We start from the raw sequence: 8701 nt of genomic DNA on the forward strand, positions 1-8701 counted from the left end.
GCAACATTCCTAACTAACATCTTGGATCCCTTCTTGACTATGTTTCTTGATGAGGATGCCATATTGCTTGATGATGGAGAAATAAACTTTCAAAAATTTCCTCTAAATTTCTCTAAATCACTCTAAAATGCTCTGGGGACTCAAGATCATTGTTATATCCCCACTAATAGGTTCAGTTAGGGAAAAATAATACCTACAAAATAAATGTTAGAATCAAAATAGTAATAAAACTAACTATATTACTCTACCCTCTAATTTAACCCCAATCTTAAGGACATCTCCAAGTCGAGCTTCTTAGCTCATAGCTACCTTGTCGTCTTCTCGAGAGTGCACCCCTTAAGATTCTTCTTGGATGGGCATCCTCTATCCAAGGCTACTCACATATGCATACGTTGAGAACTTTAGAATATTCTGTTAGGTCAATTATCAGCCATGGCGAACAATGAAGATCTTAAATACCTCACATGCTCCATGCTATGATATTGACACTTGGCCATGGAAGACAATGGAGATATTAAATATCTCGCATGCTCCATGCTATGAGTAAGATTGATTCTCAGCCATGGTAGACAATGAAGATCTTAAATATCTCGCATGCTTGATGCTACAAGTAACATTAATTCTCGGCCATGGCGGACAATGGAGATCTTAAATATCTCACATGCTCCATGCTTCAAGTCTCATTAATATCCATGGTATTAACCCCATTAGCTAACATAATATTATCCAAAAGTATGGTTCATAAATAAATTTATAAACATAATTAAACAAATATAATTTATAAACATATCTTTCTTACCTTCTTCTTTTTCAAGAGTCGTACCCTTTCATAATACAAATCCTTTAAAAAGTCACAACACTTCCTAGTTATAATCCTTTCAAAAAGTCACAACCCTTCATAACTAAAATCCTTTGGAAAAATCTCAATACTTTATAATCACAATATTTTTGAAGAATCGCAACTATTCATAATTATGACCCTTTCAAAAGGTATGCATCCTTTAAATATCATTGATACCTTTTCAGAAAGTCACTTCCTTATTTTCTTCATATTACTTTCCTCTTCCATTTTCCCTTTTTGAACTCCTCTCCTCTTCTCTTCCTTTTTTTTCCTCCTCTCTAAAATAAACTCTCCTCTCCTTTATATCTTAATTTTAAGGAGTCATGTCTATTTGTTAAACATCTCTTGACTTTTTATTAGATTTAGTTAATTTATATAATTCTACGTTATATTATTTATTTACTTACTTATTTGTGTTTATTTTATTTATTATTAAATTCTGTTTAGAAAGTTAACATACTTTCCATAATATTGTCTCTTGTATTTTATTTAATTTATTTCTTTACTCGTTGAAATTTTATTATTTTTTAATTATTTAAAATATCATACTAAATATTATTTTATTAATAATATAAATTAAATAAATATTATTTTCTTATTTTATATTTTAGTATTAGTTTTAGTATAACTTTATTATTTATTTAATAACATTGTATTATCGAATAATTATTCAAATTCTATCTTAAAATGGGGATATGACAGTCCGCCCTTCCTCAAATTGCTTGTCCTCAAGCAATTAGTTAATTTCTTCTATTGAATTGAAATATATATATTTCTTTTAGTCAAAATTCTTAGGTTGTTATCATGGATATGTTTGAATCATTTCTAATATTCATTAACTTTCTACATTAGTCTTTCATATAAATTATTTTTCTAGATCCTCTTTAACCCTACAGGATGGCAAGATCATGCTCTGATACAATTGTAATGTCCCCACTAATAGGGTTAGTTAGGGGCAAGTAATACTTACAAAATAAATGTTAGAATCACAATAATAGTAAAACTAACTATATTACTCTACCCTCTAATTTAACCTCAATCTTAAGGACATCTCCAAGTAGGGCTTCCTAGCTCATAGCTACCTTGTTGTCTTCTCGGGAGTGCACCCCTTAAGATTCTTCTTGGACAGGAATCCTCTATCCAAGGCTACTCACATATGTATATGTTGACAACTTTAGAATATTCTGGTAGGTTGATTATCAGCCATGGCGGACAATGGAGATCTTAAATATCTCACATGCTCCATGCTACAATATAGACACTCAACCATGGCAAACAATGGAGATCTTAAATATCTCATATGCCCCATGCTATGAGTAACATTGATTCTCGACCATAGCAGATAATCAAGATCTTAAATATCTCGCATGCTCAATGCTACGAGTAACATGAATTCTCGGCCATGAAAAATAATGGAGATCTTAAATATCTCACATGCTCCATGCTTCGAGTCTCATTAATATCCATGGTGTTAACCCCATGAGCTAAGACAATATTATCCACAAGTATGGTTCATAAATAAATTCATAAACATAGTTAGACAAATATAATTTATAAACATACCTTTCTTACCTTCTTCTTTTTCAAAAGTTGCACCCTTTCATAATACAAATCCTTTGAAAAGTCACAACACTTCCTAGTTATAATCCTTCTGAAAAAATCACAACCCTTCATAACTAAAATCCTTTGGAAAAATCTCAATATTTTATAATCACAATATTTTTGAAGAGTCACAACTGTTCATAATTATGACCCTTTCAAAAGGTATGCATCCTTTCAATATCATTGATACCTTTTCAGAAAGTCACTTCCTTATTTTCTTCATATTACTTTCCTCTTCTATTTTTCCTTTTTGAACTCCTCTCCTCTTCTCTTCTCTTCCTTTCTTTTTTCCTCTCTAAAATAAACTCTCCTCTCTTTTGTATCTTAATTTTAAGGAGTCATGTCTATTTGTTAAACATCTCTTGACTCTTTATTAGATTTAGTTAATTTATATTATTCTATGTTATATTATTTATTTACTTACTTATTTGTGTTTATTTTTTATGAAATTGTATTTAGAAAGTTAACATACTTTCTACAATATTGTCTCTTGTATTTAATTTTATTTATTTCTTTACTCATTGAAATTTTATTATTTTTAAATTATTTAAAATATCATACTAAGTATCATTTTATTAATAATATAGATTAAATATTATTTTCTTATTTTATATTTTAGTATTAATTTTAACATAACTTTATTATTTATTTAATAACATTGTATTATCTAATAATTATTGGAATTCTATCTTAAAATGGGGATATGACAATCACTCTTCTTTTTTCAATCTAAAATTCACACTACAAATTGAAACCTTTCAATTCTTTCTTTTAATCAAAATATTTTCATTAAGTTTCCATAAATGAATCATACTATAGATATCTTGGTGACAACTTGTTAACTCTTGAGAATCTCGTTTATTACCTTTGTCTTCAATTCGAGTCTTCAACTTGGATCTTCAACTCGCTAGACTTCATTTACATCCACTCTTGGTTAGGTCTCCAAACTTGGTGAAGCTCAGCTAGAACTAACTTCACTTGACTTCGCTCGGTAAGCTCATGCAACTTGACTTTTCTCAGTTAGGTCTTACAACCTGACTTTGCTCAATTAGGTTTAAGATATGGATTCAAACAAGATGATCCCAATGTGTCTAAAATTTTGATTTGGATCTTCTTCCTCACTGACTAGAACTGATGTAAGATGTTTCTTTTAATCACAATTCCAGTGATCTCCATGGATAATCAGTTTGAAATAGTTGAATCACCCAATTCATTGACTTGGGTGTCAACACTCTCATGATTTTGACTTGCATTCTCTGGAGATTTCCTTACCCATTGCTACCTCATTTCATTTTTTATATTGTTAGCCTTTTCTTTTTTATCATCTTCAACTGTATCTTAGTTCATACAATTCTTTGCAAGATGACCAAGCTCTTTGCATACAAAATATCTCTTTGTAGGGTCTCTTTTCCTCATATGAGTTCTTATGCAATTTTCTCCAATGTGTACATGCTCACCACATAAGTAACATTTGCACACCGTGTGTTATAATCCCAACCAAAGATAGGTTTCATAATTTTTTCAGTTGGGTTCCATTTCTTAGTTTTGCATTCTAAAGATTTGTGCCCTTGTTTGTTGTAATTGAAACATTATCCTTCAAACTTAGTTTTCTCTATGTGTTCACTTGATCTATGACCTTGTTTGTTACAACTATAACATTCCACTAAATTTTGATTTCCCATTGCTCCAACACTTGTTTGATGTATGCCATGTCTTTCCACAATGATTACAAGTAGGTCATTTGTTCTTCTAAGATCCTTGTTGAGATGATTCACCTTCATTTGTATAGCCTAATCCAACTTTGCCTTTGTGAATAATTTGAGTTTTCTTATCCAATTGATTCATGCTTTCTTGATATCTCATCATCATTTCACTGGTTTTCCTTCCTATACTAAGATCATTTTGTGATCTTGCATTTCATGTTCTCAAGTTGATAAGTTCTTGATTTGCACAATTGAGTTGACTTATCGAATCTGCTTGCTAAAGAGATAGGTGTTGAATTTCATTGTCTTTTTCTTCTATCCTTTTAGTTAGAAATATTTTCTCTTCTTTTTCTTTTTCCTTTTGTTCCATGTCTTCACACATTCTGATTTACTGCATTTCTTGTTCTCTATTAGTTTTCTAACTTCTTCATGAATAGTGACATTCTTTTCAAGTAGATCTTTAATTGTTGCATCAACTTCATCTAAACTTTTTTCTTGGAAAATTTCTTCAATGTAGATATTTTCATTCATTTGTTTTGCTAGATATTTCCTTATTTTCAAGGATTGAGAGAGTTTCTCTTTCATTTTCTCGAATTGTACCATGCCCATTTGTAGATTGAACTTTTCATTTTCAATAGTTTTCTCTAGTCTATACAATTCCATTCCTTTTGATCTTTTCTCAAGTTGCTAAACTTCTAATGTGAGAACCAAATGCTCTAATACCAATTGTTGAAAATGTATGGTGGGAAAGGTGACTAAGAGGGGGGGTGAATCAAGAACCAATAAAATTTTAACTTTAATTCACCAATTAATCCTTCATAAGCTATTATGATTTAATTGCATGCATGAAAAAGTGAAAGCAATTAAAACATTCATAACACTTGACACAATATTTGGTAAGCCAAAAACCTTCCAAATAGAAAATAAAACTAGGGTGGGGATGATACCCACAAGCTTTAGTACTTCAGTATAAAGTTTTCCTATTAAGGCTTACAAATGATCACTTCTAATGATTTTCCCTGTTAGGAGCAATAAGGATTGTTAGGTCCACCTTATGAAATTATTTATACAATACAATCAATTATGTCCTCGGTTAGGAGATTCTACATAAGACTATTAAGTCCACCTTATTAGAGGATTTGACTAATGTGCCTATTAGGATGAATGGATTGTTGATCTCTGCTCCACAACTAGGTTTGTTGAATGAGATTCCTTTGATGTAGAAAGATCACCTTAATGTGATGGATGAGAGTTTTCTTTTCCTTATATTTCTTGTAGCCTTCAAACTTAGATACTCTTCATCTTTCATACATTCTCATACTTATTTGGATATAACAAGATATCTCTCATATATAACAATCCAAATAATTACCTTCTAAAGTTGGCTATAATATTGTATTAGACAATCTTCACTAAGTCGGCTTAATATTGATACTCAGGTTCAGAAGTCCACTTTGGTGATATACTTACACTTGAAAACATAGTGAACTTGGCAAGCTCTGGCACTCAGTTGACTCTAGTGCTCGGTCCACATTAATCACTTGGGAGTAGGTTCAAACTCAATTAACATTGATGACTCAGAAAACACTATAGAGATCAGTTGACATTGTAAAACTCAGATGACACTACAACTTGGTCAACACCACTTTTCTTCTACTTGGTTAATGCGGCTAGCTTGGTTAACACTTTTTGTCTACTCTATTTGATTTACACTATAATAGCTCGGCTTACACTATGAAGCTTGGTAATAATGTAATAGCTTGGTTTACATTGTGAAGCTTGGTAACAATGTAACCAATCACATGATCAAGTGTTTTGGTACTATTTGACAAATGTTTTGACCATAAGGTCAACATAGACAAGGAAACCACCAGTGCTAGTGTAGTATGTAAGAAGACATCATAAACTTGAAAAAATTGTTGGAGATTCACAATCTAGTGTTATGAAAAAGAAGAGAATTAGAAGTGATACATGGTTAATTTGTAAATTTGAGCCCAAGTCAATGAAAGATATACTTTATAATGAAGATTGGATACAAGAAATGAATAAAGAAAATTGAATAAATTAATAAGAAAAACACTTGGATCCTAGTACCTAGACCAAAGAGAGAGAGAAAATTGAACAAAGTGAGCTTTTAAGAATAAGCTAAATGAAAAGGGTAAAGTCACAAGGAAAAAGGGAAGATTGGTATGCAAAGGATATGCTCATGAAAAAGGAGTTGACTATGGAGAAACTATTTCTCCTATGGAAAGATTGGAAGGAGTCAAAACTCTGGTTGCATATTCAACCTACAAAAACTTTAAGGTATATCAGATGGGTGTCAAATTTGAATTTTTGAATAGTATACTTGAGGAAGAAGTATACATAGAACAATACATTAAAAAAAAATTGTTGTTTTTGGCCTCCAGGCATCTGGAAAAAAAATTTAGCCCCGAAGGAGGCCGTACGGAAAAAAATTTTGGGAAATTTTTTTTAAAAAGGGGCACCACCACTACAACACCCAGATGCCACCATGCGGCCACCTGCAGTTCGCTCAACCTACGACAGCACTCACTTCCTACCCTAGCACCTCTGCGGACGCCGCTCTCCCAACCAACCACCTCTGCTCTGCCAGGGAGCAACCACCACTCCGCTTGCTCCAAAGGCATCGTTGGGTTCTCCTCTCGGTGCCACCGCCACTAGCAGTCCTCGCTCAATCACCACCACCATCGTGCTGACATAATTTTTAGACTGTGTGATGTCATTTTTAGGCAAACCATGTCATTTCTATGATGTTGACATCACTTCTCAGGGTACAATCTAATTTTTTTGGTAGCTGAAATCATTGTACTGGCAATCCTGCTCACATCATCTTCCCAGCATTTGACATCACTTTTCGACGACATGATCAAATTTTCTAACTACTGACATCATCTTTATGGTGACTAGATATTTTTTTGACGATGGCCTGGTGACTGTCATATGGGCGTCAAATTTAAGCCTCTCTCTATAATTTTCCAGAGAGCTCTTTTTCTAGACTTGCAGTCAGTTTTTTGCTCATAACTTGAGCATACATATGTATTTTTGTAATCCAAAAGAAGTGCCAAAAAGCTAACTCAGAGATAAAGACAATAGTGCTAGTTTCATTTGATTCTGAGTTTTTTTGAGCTTCCAAATTTGGTATTGAAGTAGAGGCTTTTATTTTCCTCTTCTTTGCATCTGAATTCCAGGTTCTTTTCTCAGTTTTTTTGTTTTTCTATAGTTGTTGCTTTTTTTTTGGGGGATATTTTTATTCATTGTGGGGGGAGCATTTTCTATTCTATAATTTGCTTTAGAATTAGGCCCTTCTTCTTCCATCTTTTCTTTCTCTCAATGTCGGATCCTTCTGTGATCCAGCTCATGCCGCACAACTATCACATTTGGAAGACATAGATGACTAGGCTTCTCATGTCTAGAGGCTTATGGTCATGCCTAGATGTGAACCAACCTATTCTGTAGCACCCTTTTGAGGTTCTTTATCATAGAAACAAAATGGATGAAGCCATGGGATTGATTGCGCTAAACATATTAGACAGTCTACTATTTCACTTGGATGGTTTGACTACTCCTCAAGCTTATTGGCTCAAATTTCAAACTTTTTTTGGCCAAGTGAATAAGTTTTGGGCACTTTAGCTTGATGTAGAGTTGACTTCTTTGACACCTGATAGCTTTCCCACCATTGAGGACTTCTTGATGAAGTTCAAATCTCTGTGCACAGTCTTGCAAGGATGTGATAGAAGCAAAATAGATGATGAGTGTATTTTTTTGATACTCTCAAAGTTGTGAGGACAGTATCAAATATTTTCTTCCACTTTCTACTCTACTATGGTTTCCTTGGGTAATAGACATTAGATGCCCTCTTTTGAGATATTTTGTGATAGGTTAACTCATGAGCAGTCCAAGCTCACTCAAATGGATTCACTTATAGGTTCACCATCATAGGCATTACTTGCCAAGGATACACAAGAGCAGAAGCCAAAGAAAATATCTAATCCATCCTCTACTTCTAAGAAGAAGGAGAAAAAGAAGACTAAGACTCCTTCCTATTCCTATTGTTAAAAAGGAGCTCATGATGAGGCACATTATTTTCAAAAGAGATTTGATGGCTATGAGAAATAGATTGCAGATTTGCAAGCTCTTCTTCAAAAGAGCTCTATTTCATCCCCATCCTCTTCTACCTCACAAGGGTCTGCCTTTCATTCTTCATCCACCTCTTCAACATCTTCACCAAATTTTGGATAGGGACATGCATTATGAGCTTCCATTGCATCCCCTTCCCAGGTCCCTTGGATACTGGATTCAGGTGCTTCTCACTATATGGCATCTTCTCAAGGGGTCTTCTCCTCTATTGAGGCTTCTTTGATTCCTCATTTTCTCATGGGGAATAACAATGCTCTAATAGTTTGTGGGAAAGGTTTAGTTCACATTCAGGATGGCACATTCAATGATGTATTGTATGTTCCATCTCTCTCTGCAAACCCTCTCTCGATGTATCAAATTACACACAGTGGATCAGGGAAGTTAGTTGGGTTCACTG

Source organism: Cupressus sempervirens, chromosome 9 (assembly GCF_028749045.1).
Source record: "Cupressus sempervirens isolate cs-2001-9-10 chromosome 9, ASM2874904v1, whole genome shotgun sequence".
Classification (NCBI taxonomy): Eukaryota; Viridiplantae; Streptophyta; class Pinopsida; order Cupressales; family Cupressaceae; genus Cupressus; species Cupressus sempervirens.